General features: G+C 41.4%; 1 protein-coding gene and 1 long non-coding RNA gene across 6 annotated transcripts in view; both read right to left on the bottom strand.

Moving 5' to 3' along the window:
• The window catches only part of clk4a (CDC-like kinase 4a), a 100,626-nt gene that overhangs the window by 20,369 nt on the left and 65,223 nt on the right, over positions 1-15,034 (bottom strand). The gene's annotated exons all lie outside the window — the stretch shown is intronic.
• LOC121693869 lies at positions 1,924-13,607 on the bottom strand. Its single transcript, XR_006025607.1, has 3 exons — positions 13,428-13,607; positions 10,493-10,498; positions 1,924-1,935 (listed from the first exon to the last, which is right to left on the bottom strand). It is a non-coding gene; the product is annotated as an uncharacterized LOC121693869 (long non-coding RNA).

Here is a 15,034-nt window from a genome sequence, read left to right as displayed (position 1 = left end):
ACGTATTTTCCCCCGCTGTCTTGCCGTTTTAATGTTTTCCCCGTAGAATATCCCATATTTTAATACTCTCATAACAGCCCTGCCATCGGGCCTGTCTCTGTGTTGCCCTGTTGCTACCCCTTGCCCTTCCAACGAAACAGATGTCTTCCAAATCATCGTTTTCCTTGCTTGAAGGCAAACTTAGAGTGATGCTAACCTATTTAAGTTTAACGGCGTGATTGTCGTGAGAGCACGATTCATTGGCGCTTGCATGTTCGGCCTTATGTCTACGTGCGCACCTGAGGCTACTCAGCTACTAGAGAAAGAATTTCCCCTGTTTGTATGTTCACTCCAAGTTGGCCTACCATAACTTACCAACTCTGCACTGTAGACCCTAACTGGCTATTTATATTTTTCTGTGAAATAAGCAAATGTATTTGTTCAACTTTATGAAGCAGAATTACGCACTAGGCTACTTGGAACATAACACATTTGACAAAGGACAGATGTATGTTATAGTGACAAAATATTAACTTTCAGTGTTTTACGATGTCTTTGTCATGGGGAAGTGTTTTTCCCCATGCATTTATTCTAGGCTACTGTCAGTGACTGCCGTGAGAGAAGAGGGTTCTGTGTTTCGTTCATGTCAGTGACTGACGCGAGAGAAGCGGGGTCTGTGTTGCGTTGCGTTAATTTATTTTCAATTGGGCATGCCGTGCCGTGTCGTCCACAGCTCTTCAGTTCTGACAAAGCCGAAATGACTCCTTTTGAAACAATGAGTGCGCACGTTTGTATGGTTATATTGCTTGACAGGGGGGGATCCCAAGCAGCTTTCAGCCATAAGGCTACTTTGAGAACATTTCCTAATTCACCCGACACTAATATTCAAAATGTTGAAAACTATTTCGGCATAGCCTATAAGCAGTTTAATTAAATGTAATGTAATTAAATGTAATGCTTGGCCTCACAGATGCGCTCGTGCCTTAGATGGCAAGAAAAATCTTCACGATATAGGCCTATTAACTGACCACCCGATTCACGTTGACTGGGGGGCAGGGGGGGCCATCAGACATTTGTGCCCAGTTAATCCGGCCCTGCCCCCAACAAATCACACCTTCCCACCAGCTGTGACAGCTTAAAAGAAGTCGAGAAGACTCCTAACTCACAGACCTATTCACAAACTGGTTTTGTGGTATTTCGCCTGTTTTGAAATCCTATGCGGCTACAGGAGCTTCCAATCGTGAGGAAACAATTTTGCATTTTAGGCATAACTAACATGCAATAACGCCACCAACAACAACCAAAACTAGGCTACTCATTGTCAACATGTAAATTAAATGTAACATTATTGTGAATCAAATTAAAATGTTCTCTTTTGCAAAAGTAGGCATAGGCATAGTAACAGATTAGGCCTAATTTAATAATGTTACAAAGATACTACATCAATCCGTATGTTTCATTATAGGCTACTAGGCTATTTGTTTGCCTTACTCTTGATTCATTTAGGCTAGGCCTTTTTATTCAGTTATTCATCATCTTCCGTCCTTGTGTAGCGCATGCATTCTCAGACCTGTCACCTGCCACTCATCGTAAGGGAGGTGTTTGGAATCATTCCCGCGTTACAATCATCAGCCAATCAAGGTGGTCACTTCAGTCAAGCTCGTGCATGAGTAATAACGTCATCCATAGCAACGAAGACTCACTCACTCTTAGTCAAAGATTCTAGAGCGCTTAGCTCCAGAATCTGTTCAGGAGTTGTCATTTTCCCTTACTAAGAGTAGGTCTGAAAGGCTTTGTGAATAACTTAATAAGAGAAACTCCTAGCTAAAATCTTTTATTGCTATTTAGGAGTAGCCTACTCCTAGTGGTAAGATAAAAGGCTTTGTGAATATGGCCCCTGGTGTCTAACCCAATGCATAGCCCATTTACACAAAATAATGGTTGAATATTAGGCTACTGATGATCATTGTTATTTAAGAACATGCAGTGCACGTAGGGCACCAAAAACATCTTGCTCGTAAAAAATCATCATACCGCACATTGTGGCGGGTCTGTTATTTAACCTACTTACTGTAGGCTGCACAAACCACAGGCCTTTATTTTGGGCAAGCTGCATTCGAGGCAGGCCTTCTGTTGAAGAATTTTATATAAAGCCTGCGCTAACAGCAGAGCCGGACAGTTAACGGAGTACATTTACTTGAGTACAGTACTTGAGTACAATTTTGAGGGATCTGTACTTTACTCGAGTATCATTTTTGGGGAGTACTCATGACTTTACATTTGAGAGACAAATATTGTACTCTTTACTCCACTACATTTCTATCCATAACCGTGAGTACCCGTTACTTCTTCTAAAAAAAAAAGGAAAAATGAAAAATCTCGGAAACCCTCAATTTGTTGTTTCCCTCTCAAACGTGATTGGATTGTGCAGGCCTGGATTGGGACAGCCTATCAGCAATCACCTTCAGCTTTCCGCCAAAAGTCAACTCCATAGTCAGATTTAGATAAGAGACGAAACCATGGACGAAACAATGGATGAAGACGCAGCAGGTTACTGGATGTCGGGAATTTGCCAACCCGTGGCCTCACCTCGCCAGACTATTTCAATTTGCTGAACAAGTTAATGATAGTTTTCGCTTCAAGTGTTTCAATTACAAAATAGTATTTTGTATTTGAAATACATATTTTAAATACATGTATTACAAATACTGCCCATCCCTGGCAACATGGTAAAAACATGGAAATGACTTGATTTTACTTTCAATTCCTTTTACATTCTCCAAGGTAATATTTTTCATAACTCCATGTAGGACGTTTCTGTACATAAATGTAAGCACTGTGGCAGTAGTAATGCAATATTTAGAACATGTACTCTTGTACTCTTGATACTCACTTGAACATGTACTCATGTACTCTTGTACTCTTGATAAAAAAAGTAACTAAGTAACTTTTACTTAAAGTACATTTTAAATTAACTACTTTTTACTTTTACTTGAGTACATTTTCAGATGAGTAATTTAACTTGTACTTGAGTAATATTTCATCAAAGTATTGGTACTTTTACTTTTACCTCCTCTGGCCTACTGTGCACAGTGCACTGACGACTGTAGCAGCCCAAGGTAACCAGTTGTTGTAGATGAGAGGCAACCCCTTGTTTCAGATAGCCTGGACAACATGTTACCTGGGTGTTGCCTACATTATTAATTAATGGTAGCCTACAATAGTTAATTGATTCGCGTAACATATTAGTTGGCTCAAAGAGTAGGGAATCAGGATGGAGAGAGTCACATATGTGTTGCTTTTGTGGGATCGAATCCAGTTTAATGCTAGTTTTCAAAACATATATTTTTTACATGTCTTTTGTCCGAGTGGCTGTAATGTAGCAGAGCGCTCATGGCGTATGAAAAGCGACTTCAAACCACCTAAAACAACTTGTTTGTGAATGTTTGACAACTGCTGCAGCGCATGCACGCACAAGGAAACCAGAAGGCACACAACACCGGAACGATTTTAAGGCTATTTCGCATAGGCTAGCCTCTATTGCATAGCCTGTTAAAAACGTCGCCAGATAGTATTAAATCGGCAACAACATTGTTTTCTGCAGAAACGTCTACATTATTGTCAGTGTTGGGTTAACGCAACTACGCAAATCAAAACAGTGGTGTGATAATTGAGCCAGTAGAGAAATAACTGTTCAGAATTAATCTGTAGCCTTGGGTAGGCTTCTGCGACGTTTTTAACAGGCTACGCTATAGAGGCTTAGACAACTATGACCCACGTTTTGGTTTCGTAAATTAATTTGCCCTACTTCTTGACTGCAATGTAGTCAATTGACTGCTTGACATGTCATTTTTATTTTTCTGTACAATAAACAAATACATCTGCTTTATGCCACAGAATTACATTCATATTTGGCTGACTGCAGACGCGCCACTTCCCTCCCCATATTCCAAGATTAAGATAGTAGCCTATACAAAAAGCACTTCATACTATCATAAAAAAATCGTTAAAACGAATAGCTATTTGCAATTTGACAAAACACTGGTCCTCATTTTGTGAATGCGAGGACGATATGAGCCTGTTGCATTTAGTTAGATGTCTGGGTCACGCATAATGTTTGAAAAGCACTGGCTCGTAATCACAATAATTTAACACACGACAGTTGGATAGCCTACTTCATCATGTCCCCATGCCTACATTTTTGTGAGTAGCATAGAGATCGTTAAAAACAATAAAGTATGGCTCTCCGTTTGGGACATCGAAAACTTATATTTTTAATAGACTACCGTCGAAGATGCTGACTTGCAAAAGCCTCGGGATAACACGTTATCTCCACTATCATCAGTCATGCCCCTTGATCAAAGTGGGGAATGAAATAAAAGTTTGAGAACCACTGGCTTAACAAGTTACCTGCAGTCCAGAACACAGAATCTGTTGCAATATTCTGATGATCGGCGATGATATCGGCAAATGTTTGTTTTCCAAAGTAAGAATTTCACTTCACCATGCACCTTCGACATAGCCTAGATCCATAGGCGTTCGTTTATTTCCGGGTGGGAGGGCACAGTTTGAGGTTTAAAATCATTGGAGTTCCTTTGAAGCACTTTGAACCAATCACTAACAACCGGCGTTTCGTCATACAGAGAAGTTTCTCTGCAGCACGCCCATAACAAGCACGGGTGCATCTTATCAGCAAACAATCACATGTTTCATCTGCGTAACTCTCGCCAAAATGCATCATATAGTGTTTTGTGAATGTACCCAAGTCAAACTTTCATAATGGATAAGTACGTTCAAAGCGCCACTTTTAAGCTTGTATGCGTTGACGTTTTCGGGTGAAATTACCTTTTGAATGGGATTCCTATAGGGCTACTACTTTTTTGATACAATCGCGTCAAAATCGCTATTTTTCAAATACTATGAAGGCTCGACACAACATGAAACTTTGATCGAAGTATCATCAGTGTCTCTACACATGAACTCGAGCATTGAGAACATTGTTGGTGTACACAGAGTTCACTAAAAGAGAGGTTTTGAACAACTCACTTGTTTTTTCTGCTCGATGCCATCTTGCAAGGAGTGAGTTGTCCAAAATCTTCTTTTTAGTAAACTATGTGTACACGAATAATGTTCTTAATGCTTGAGTTCATATGTAGAGACACTGATGATGCTTCGATCAAAGTTTCAAGTTATGTCGAGCCTTCTTAGTGTTAGTGATTTTGTGAAAATAGTGATTTTGACGCGACCATGTAGCCTACTAAACTAGAGTTTGACTCAAGTACGTTCGTAGCCTATTTCAAGTGACAAAATCTATGACTAAAGTTTAGCTGACGATATAACATCCTATTCCACTTCGTTCGTGACACTCCTGTTAATAGGTTAAACTATTATTCACATTTGCTCAAAGATTTCATAAATATAAGCCCTTTTCGCTCCCTACGTTGATGTATTCCAAGCGATCTGCTTCAGGGGCGGGGACGTAGCTAAACACCATGCTTGAGTACGTAATCGCTCTCAGGGACGCCCTCTGTTCGCTGGTTGGTCGGCTGCACAACTGCCGAAGTAAACGAGTGTGAATCAACCTATTCCAGACGGAGTACTGTAGGGAAAAGAAATCGACCGGAAGTACGTAGACAGGCCAAGGCCAGGCTACCTTCGACAATGAATAGCTCATTACACTTGTTAGGTACTGTTAAACGTAGGCCTACCTGGTATCATTACAAACATTATTCTGTGTCCTAAAACTGGCATATTTTATGGCATTGTGTCATGTAAGTTCGTTGCAAAATCTAGAGAAATGTGTGAGGTGGTCAGCGGGGGACAATTGAGACACACATTGGATTGTGTTATTACTTGAACATTCCACACTATCCACAGCTGTGGTAGGCCTATCAGGGGCAGGAGGATTACTGTTAGCGCAGACTTTATATAAAATTCTTCAACAGAAGGCCTCGAATGTTGTCTTGTTTGTGGAGCGCTTTGCTTCGTTTCTGTAATCTCTGCTTCATTAAAAATGAGGGCTTCCCTCAATGACCCTCCGAGAATAAATAAATGAATGAATGAATGAATGAATGCCCAAAATAAAGGCCTGTGGTTTGCGCAGCCTACAGTAAATAACAGACCCGCCAGAATGTGCGTTATGATGCTTTTTTACGAGCAAGATGTTTTTGGTACCCTACGCACACTGCATGTTCTTAAATAACAATGATCATCAGTAATATTCGACCATTAATTTGGGTAAATGGGCAAGCGTGACCACCTTGATTGGCTGATTGGCTGATGATTGTAACGCAGGCATGATTCCAAACACCTCCCTTACGATGATGAGTGACAGGTGACAGGTCTCAGAATGCGTGCACTACACAAGGACGGAAGATGATGAATAACTGGGGCCGTAGGCTATTCACAAAGGCTTTTATCTTACTACTAGGAGTAGGCTACTCCTAAATCGCACTTAAAGATTTTAGCTTGGAGTTTTCTCTTAAAAGTTATTCACAAAGCCTTTCAGACAACTCCTAAACTAGGAGTGAGTCTTCGTGGCTATGGATGACGTCATTACTCATGCACGAGCTTGACTGAAGTGACCACCTTGATTGGCTGACGATTGTAACGTGGGAATTCCAAACACCTCTCTTCCGATGATGAGTGACAGGTGACAGGTCGGAGAATGCGTGCGCTACACAAGTAGTGCGAAGGACGGAAGATGATTAACATAGCTGCCAACTCTCACGCATTGGCCGTGAGACACACGCATTTGATTAGTTTCACACACTCACACGCCACACCCACGATTTCTCAGGCACCCACGATTTCTCAGTCAACCCGGTCGGTCAGATGTATTTTTCACGCTGAAGTGTCAACGTGGTAGGTAAAATACCTGGCAGATGAGGTTCAACTAAACTAAACCTATACATGATATCACACATCATGTGAACGAGCGGAATCTAAGCTTTCCAATGATATTAGCGCCAAGTTGCTGTGATAAATGGTTCGCGAGAAAATTATCATTGAACCGACGTGCAATTTAGGCTAATCATATTTGCATTTTGCACACAGTGCACACCCATTACTCTCGGGTGTAATATCTCACTAACTCTTCACACAACATGTGGCAAACCTAATATCACAATAAACAGCAAACCGTACCGAATACGAGGATATAAAGCATGCCTCTGTTTTTGAAATTGCAAGACATTTCTACATAGCCTCATTGGGGCGAAATTATAATGTATTCTAATGTAAACTATTTGTCAGTAGGCCTACATACATTTTTGTAAATTGCTCAGTAGATTATCCCACTATCATGGTTCTTATAATGTCAGGTTCCAGCCAATCCCACTTACACAGATAAATGAATATATTTATATTGCCATGCTTTCTAGTGACATTAATGCAAAAATATAAAGAAAATCAAATAAGGAGACACAAATATTGATATAAAGCCTGACATAAGCCATATGCAAACATTCACATCATGCAGATATGGGTACATCCTGAAAAAGGAATAGCCTGTAGGCTATGGCCATTACAATGACCAATATATTATCTTAAATGAACTATCTGAAAAACACAGGTGACCACTTCTGCATAATTTCATGGAGTGCTGAACATTTCTGAACTGTGAAATGGACCATGTGTTTTTGTGGTTGTGAACTTATTGCAATATCACCATAACTATTCCACCTGTGTATGCATGGTTATAATTCTGAAGTGCAAAATAGCTTAGGCTACAGCACAAATATTTCCATAAAAATAAGCAAGTCTGACCTCTGAATTTATTTTGAAAAGTGCACCAGATTGATGCATTTAAAAGTTAAAATATACAAACATTTCTTAAATTCTTACAAAACACCCACCCACTTTTTAAAATTGTTAGTTTGGACCCCCCCACTATTGCCGTGCGAAATACCAGTGCTGTTTGTACGCCAAATAAATAATAACCTATAGGTTTATGTAAAGCTCCCCATTAACAGCATCACGTCACTAACCACAGCTAGACTGCACAATGGTAGGCCTTCAAAAGCATGACATTTTCGCTTTAGTTTGATATTTAATTTACTTTATCCGCTTTCATGCGTTCATTGAACGTCCGCAGTGCTGTAATGGAAACCTTATTGCGTAGCCAAGTAGCCTATATATTGAGTTATTTTTAAATTATGCATGATTTACTTTTTATTAATTTCGTAGGCTGGCTTTATTTTGTTATATAGAAGTATCTAAATAACCTGGTAAAATGTACCAGAATTCAGGAAATTGCATCTAGTCCAAAAAAAAATTTCTGGGGGAGGACCCCCATACCCCACACTGAAATGTCCCACCCACTTTCAGAATGCCTCCATCGCCCATGGTCCTAGCATTAGGCTAGATCCCTTTGATACCAATGTTAATTTAACTCTGGGACCCTGGTCCCTACACCTGAGAACCAATGTACTTTTTTTTACTGTACGGTATAATGCTGAACGAGCCAAACAAAAATTTCCGCAGCAAAATTTTGGTTGGCCCCACCAAATCTCACTCCAAGGTTTTTTGAAAAGTTGGCAGCCCTGATGATTAATAACTGAATAAAAAGGCCTAGCCTAAATGAATAAAGAGTAAGGCAAAACAAATAGCCTAGTAGCCTAATGAAACATAGGCCTATGGATTGATGCAGTAGCCTACCTTTGCAACATTATTAAATTAATCTGTCACCATAGGCTACGTTTGCAAAGAGGAGAACATTTTAATTTGATTCACAATGAAACGTTACATTTCATTTACATGTTAACAATGAGTAGTTTTAGTTGTTGTTGGTGGCGTTATTGCATCCCTTTTATGAATGCAAAATTTTCCCCTTGCGATTGGAAGCTCCTGTTGCGCATAGGCTACGCATTTCAAAACATCGCAACGTAAAATGCCACAAAAAAGCTGTTTATGAATAGGTCTTAGTGAGTTAGGAGTCCTCTCGACTTCAGCGCTACTTTTAGGTCTAAAATGCTTCGTGAATTACTTTTTGTGAAAAAATTCGGAGTCCTAAAGTTAGGAGTGAAACGCCTATTATTTTAGAAGTAAGGAGTCCTCTTGACTTCTTTTAAGCTGTCAGAGGTGGGAAGGTGTGATTTGTTGGGGGCAGGCAGGGCCGGATTAACTGGGCACAAATGTCTGATGGCCCCCCTTCCCCCCAGCCAACGTGAATCGGGTGGTTAGTTAATAGGCCTATCGTGAAGATTTTTTTTGCCATCTAAGGCACGAGCGCATCTGTGAGGCCAAGCCTCACCAAGTAGCTTGTTTGTTTACAACTAACATTCCATTTAATTAAACTGCTTTATAGGCTATGCCGAAATTGTTTTCAACATTTTGAATATTAGTGTCGGGTGAATTGAAATGTTCTCAAAGTAGCCTTATGGCTGAAAGCTGCTTGGGATCCCCCCCGTCAAGCAATATAACCATACAAACGCGCTTCCTGCACTCATTGTTTCAAAAGGAGTAATTTTGGCTTTGTCAGAACTGAAGAGCTGTGGACGGCACGGCACGGTATGCCCAATGAAAATAAATTAACGCAACACAACACAACACAGACCCCGCTTCTCTCGCGTCAGTCACTGACATGAACGAAACACAGAACCCGCTTCTCTCACGGCAGTCACTGACAGTAACCTAGAATAAATGCATGGGGAAAAACACTTCCCCATGACAAAGACATCGTAAAACACTGAAAGTTAATATTTTGTCACTAGCAACATACATCTGTCCTTTGTCAAATGTATTATGTTCCAAGTAGCCTATGCGTAATTCTGCTTCATAAAGTTGAACAAATACATTTGCTTATTTCACAGAAAAATTTAAATAGCCAGTTAGGGTCTACAGTGCAGAGTTGGTAAGTTATGGTAGGCCAACTTGCAGTGAACATACAAACAGGGGAAATTCTTTCTCTTGTAGCTGAGTAGCCTCAGGTGCGCACGTAGACATAAGGCCGAACATGCAAGCGCCAATGAATCGTGCTCTCACGACAATCACGCCGTTAAACTTAAATAGGTTAACATCACTCTCAGTTCGCCTTCAAGCAAGGAAAACGATGATTTGAAGACATCTGTTTCGTTGGAAGGGCAAGGGGTAGCAACAGGGCAACACAGAGACAGGCCCGATGGCAGGGCTGTTATGAGAGTATTAAAATATGGGATATTCTACGGGAAAACCTCAAAACGGCAAGACATCGGGGTAAAGTTAAAATACGTAATAAACACAGAAAAAGTTGGCATGCATTGTTTCGGTCCCCGTGCACAGGGATTATTTGTCATATTATTAATCACATATGATTATTTGTGAAATTGTGCAAACAGGCGCAACACATTTGAAAAGGAAGGACTGATAGCATGCAAGCTCACGGGAAAGATGGATTTAAGAACGTTATCACAGTGTGTGGATGTGGCGCGGGCGGAAGACAGCGACAGTTGGCAGGGGAGGGTCATGTCTTTTTTAACAATTCTGTCGGAGGGTCATTGAACAATTTCTAGCAGGCAAGAGAGGGTCATGCAACTTGCAACTGAAGCACTCAAAATTCCTCCGGTGGCCCCTTCAATAAATAACGAACAGTCCCTAGATTGCTGCTGGGCTATATGTCTTGGTTCATGTCTGTTAACAACTCATTGCCGTCAAACGCATAGCCTATCTCGCGGTTGCATCCATTACAAACAAACATGCAATGTGAACATCTGGGATTGGGGAGAGCACTAAATGCTCTACTGAATAAGCACGAAGTCAAACCTGTAAATGAAAAACACTCTTTAATAATCAAAAAAATAAAATAAACCGCTAATGAAGTAAACTTGCACCATCAAAAATCGTTTATCGCCTGTAGGCTAACTCCGTGATAACAGGACATAACAGGAAGGCATTTGGCTGACCAACGGAGGTTAATATGCTCTATATTTTGTCCAAATGATGTCTGTCTATCATCGTTGCACTCGGAGAAAACCAGAATGTTTAATTTGTCCTGCGTTTCTTCTACGGCTGCACGAGATTCACTCGCAGTTAACCAAATATTTCTTTATTAAGGCAGGGCAGGCATATTTCTGGCTATTAAATTATTTCTAAACCAGTCTGCTAAAGTCTGTAGTGAAGTCTGTGTAGGGTTTTCCAGGCTCCATTTCTTTTTACGAGACACCCTGCTCACTTGAGCCATCATACAGGTTGTTTGGGTTGTTGCAGCGTCTCACTGGAAAAATACAAATTAAAGTCGCGTGATCCCACGCGCGGACCGCGAGTAAAGCTGGCCAAGTCGAAGCACTGCCCACTGTAAGTTTATCTATGTTAGCTATGTAGCCTACCAAAAAATACATTTTACCGTGACTCGAAGAGCTGTAAACAGTGTTGTAAGGCTGCGTGTACAAATCTGCTTGGAGCTGCAAGTTACCAGTGAACGGTAGCTCGGCTGGCGGCACTGTTGCTATATTACATTATGAAGTTTGGCACAATACATTCTCACTCAGGATAGGGATCAATAATACTTTCCACTATCCCAAAGATTTAGTATACATCTCTTGTATGATTTATTTCGATTTTATAATGTTGACAATTACATAATCATTGAAAAAAAAACATAGATAGTTCTAACATGAAATAAACGTTTTTCCTTCTTTTTTGAATCAACCTTCCACGCCTCCCCTCAAATCATTTGGCGGCCCCCAGGGAAGGCGCGCCTCACAGTTTGGGAACTTCTGCTATAATATAAATCGCATTTTAGACGCCTGGTACATATCCTGGTTGAACCCATGTTTAAGACACTTGTCAGTGTTGTATAATATTGTTTGGTATCATCTTAAAGAGTACATCCTAAGCTTAACCTTAAGCACATTGGTGAAGCCCTCTGACAAACACAGAGGTCACTGGAGCTCTTTGAACCAACAGAAACACAACATTTTCCACAATTTCCGCCTAAACTATACACTTTATGCCCTGTGGCATCAGAGAATATTACAGATACAAGACAGAAACTGAAATACTCTCTGGACTCCAAGGATTCTGGAAATGTATGCTTTACCCATACTACTTCATTGTTGGATGTGATTTTAGGGCTAAACTAAAAAGGATGACTTTGGCCAAAATTCTTCACATGGAACTTCATTGGTTTGTTAGGTAGATGTGTAATTTTGTTTCTATTGTCATGCCAAGTGTAAATGCATGAATGTAAATGTAACATTTTGGCTACAGCTACATCAGGTAGCCTATGGAAGGTAGCTGGGTCATCCTTAGCATGGAAAAAAAAGTTGTGCACACACAAATAGAACTGTTGTCATTAAAATGTTCATTTAGGTCTATGTTTGTAACTGATCTGATTGAATTTGATGGAGAATTACACTCTTTACATCATAAATATGGTGTGCAACCATACAGAAACAACATTTTTCACATGCCAATATTATACATATTTTTAGGGCCCTATTTTCCAACCTGGCGCATGGCGGGAAACAGGTTATTATCCCTGCGCAAAGTTTATTAGTATTTTGCACGTCTCTTTTTTTGCGCAACACGCCCAGGGGTGTGGCAATTAACAACCTAAGGAGGGGATCTGGCACGTAAAAATCGCTATCGTACACTATCTAAAACGCATTACGCCACTGACCAAGAGAAACCTGGTCAGAAGTCCATGGTGAGTTGTTTATTTTATTTTATATATTTATATATTTTATTTGTATATTTTTGGGCTTTTTTATGCCTTTAATCAGATAGGATAGTGGAGAACGACAGGAAGTGACTGGGAGAGAGAGTTGGGGTGGGATCTGCAAAGGACCACGGGGCAGGAATCGAACCCGGGTCGCCGGCGTATGGTGCAGGTGCCCCAGCCAGTTGCGCCACATCAGTTGTTATTTTAAGAGCGCATTATCAACAGTGATACTACAGTATATAGGTTTTGACTCGGAGACAGATTCTGTCTGGAAGCTCAGTAGCCGCTTCTAATAACAACTACAACTGTTAGACTCTGCACAGTTTTACTGTTCGAGACTTAGCCTGTGCTTGTCAACACCCTTGTAACATCTTGTATCAACTACTGCAATGCAATCCTGACAGGCATCCCAAACAAACTCATCCATCACCTCCAACTGATTCAAAACTCTGCAGCACGGATTATCGCCCGCACAAAGTCCTCCCAACATGTTACACCTCTCCTGATAGAGCTACACTAGCTCTCAACGGATCAGGTTTAAAATCATGTTGATGACATTCAAAGCCTTTCATAACCTTTGCCCTCCATATGTCACAGAACTCCTACAGGCTTACACACCCTCCCGTTCACTACCTTCATCTACAGCTGGATTTTTGTCAGTACCAAACATCAGACTCACCATAATGGGAGCAAAGGTAGTTTCCTATGCTGCACCCAAACTGTGGAACTCACTCCCCTCACACATCCACGCTCTCAACTCCATCTCACAATACAAACATTGCAAGTGGCGCACTGTGGCGCAACTGACTTGACGTGTTGCCTGAACACCATCCATATGGACCACAGAGCGGTAGCACAAAACCAATACGTCTTACAAGGCGAAAAGGCAGAAAGGCTAGATTCAGCGTTAGCTATCAAGGTAATCTGTCTGACCTAGAAAATATGATTAGGCAAATAAGGAAAGAAACTGACCAGGAATTGAATTGTAATGTTAAACCAATTACCTTGAAACCTACTCTTGAATTAAGTTTACCTGAAAGTGTGGAAGTGGATGAATGTGTTGTAACAGATGATGAACAATGTGCTGGATTACTAAACCAGATTGCCCAGAAATACTTGATGAGTATTGAATGTGAATTAAAGAATGGGAAATGAACCATAACTGCAAACAATGACCTCATAATAAATAATAAAGTGTGATGAATGAAATGTATCAATACAAGTACTTTAGTATTTTATGTCACGGGGGGGGGGGGGGGGGGGGGGGGGGGGGGGGGGCTGGGTGCATGTAGTATTGTGTATATTGTGAACTGTGTGTGATTTTGAAATATTCATTGTTGACAATGGGGATTTGGGGCATTTATTTTGATGGACTACTTCGTAGCTGATTTATTATGCCATTATGCATGGGACAGTCTCAGCCGCTTGGACTGGCAGTGTGTGTGTTTGTGTAACAGTTGCTCCTGTAAGCCCACGGAGGGTACCAGCCGGTAATGGCTAATTTGGAGCTGCAGGTGTGGGCAATCACTGGCTGCATCGGTGGTTGGTTGCGCTCGAAATTGGGACTGCACCGGGAGGAATAAGAGCCGTGCGGGGGGTTCGGAGAGACAGAGGGACAACGGGCTGCGAGCGGCTGGCTGGGAGTCATCGAGCTGCTGCGGGTTGCTGACGCCGATCGCCGTAATCTAACAGGGAAGTAAGAGGAGACTTTCTGTATAATGTCTTAGCCTTTGGTGTCGCTGACGTTGGTGCCCCGACTTCCAGGTGTGGGCGGCATTGTGGAGGTGAACGGACTGATCCAGACGGGGGTTCCTGAACTTCGGATTCCGTGGACGTTAACGAGACTGAGCTACAAGCCGCTGCCTACCGACATCGTCTATACACGGTGGGAAGCTGAACTGTGGAAGGCTCGAGTGCCGCTGCCCGCCTACTTCCGTTTCGTAACATACAACGTTGCGTGGGTGCGCAACGTTGTTTTTTGGCCGGACAACGCCGGCCAACGTAATTACCTCTCCACTCCCCTATTCCCCTGTCTGTTTATTAGTGTCCTCTGTGTGTGCCATACTATTGGGTATGGGGGAGGGCATAGTCATTGGGGGCGGAGTATGCAGTGGGGATCCATGCTGTGTTGCTGTGGGTTGCTCACCATTCATACTACAGTTGTGGGTGTTGTGATGTGCTGTGCTTGCATTTTGTGTGCTTTGATGTGCATTGCCCTTTGGGAAGGGGTGGATTATTTTCACTGAATTATATTAGTGGCCCCACTGTATTTTGCGTATGTAAGATTGTGCATCCCTATCCGGTAGTTGGTGTTACTACAGTTTTATGAACTTTATGTAATAATAAACTATTTGTATTTTTGACTTTATATTGACTCTGTGTTTTCGTGTGTGCAACTGGGATTGGCTGCATTGT

Source organism: Alosa sapidissima, chromosome 20 (genome assembly GCF_018492685.1).
Source record: "Alosa sapidissima isolate fAloSap1 chromosome 20, fAloSap1.pri, whole genome shotgun sequence".
Classification (NCBI taxonomy): domain Eukaryota; kingdom Metazoa; phylum Chordata; class Actinopteri; order Clupeiformes; family Clupeidae; genus Alosa; species Alosa sapidissima.
This window is presented reverse-complemented; position numbering and strand designations above follow the sequence as displayed.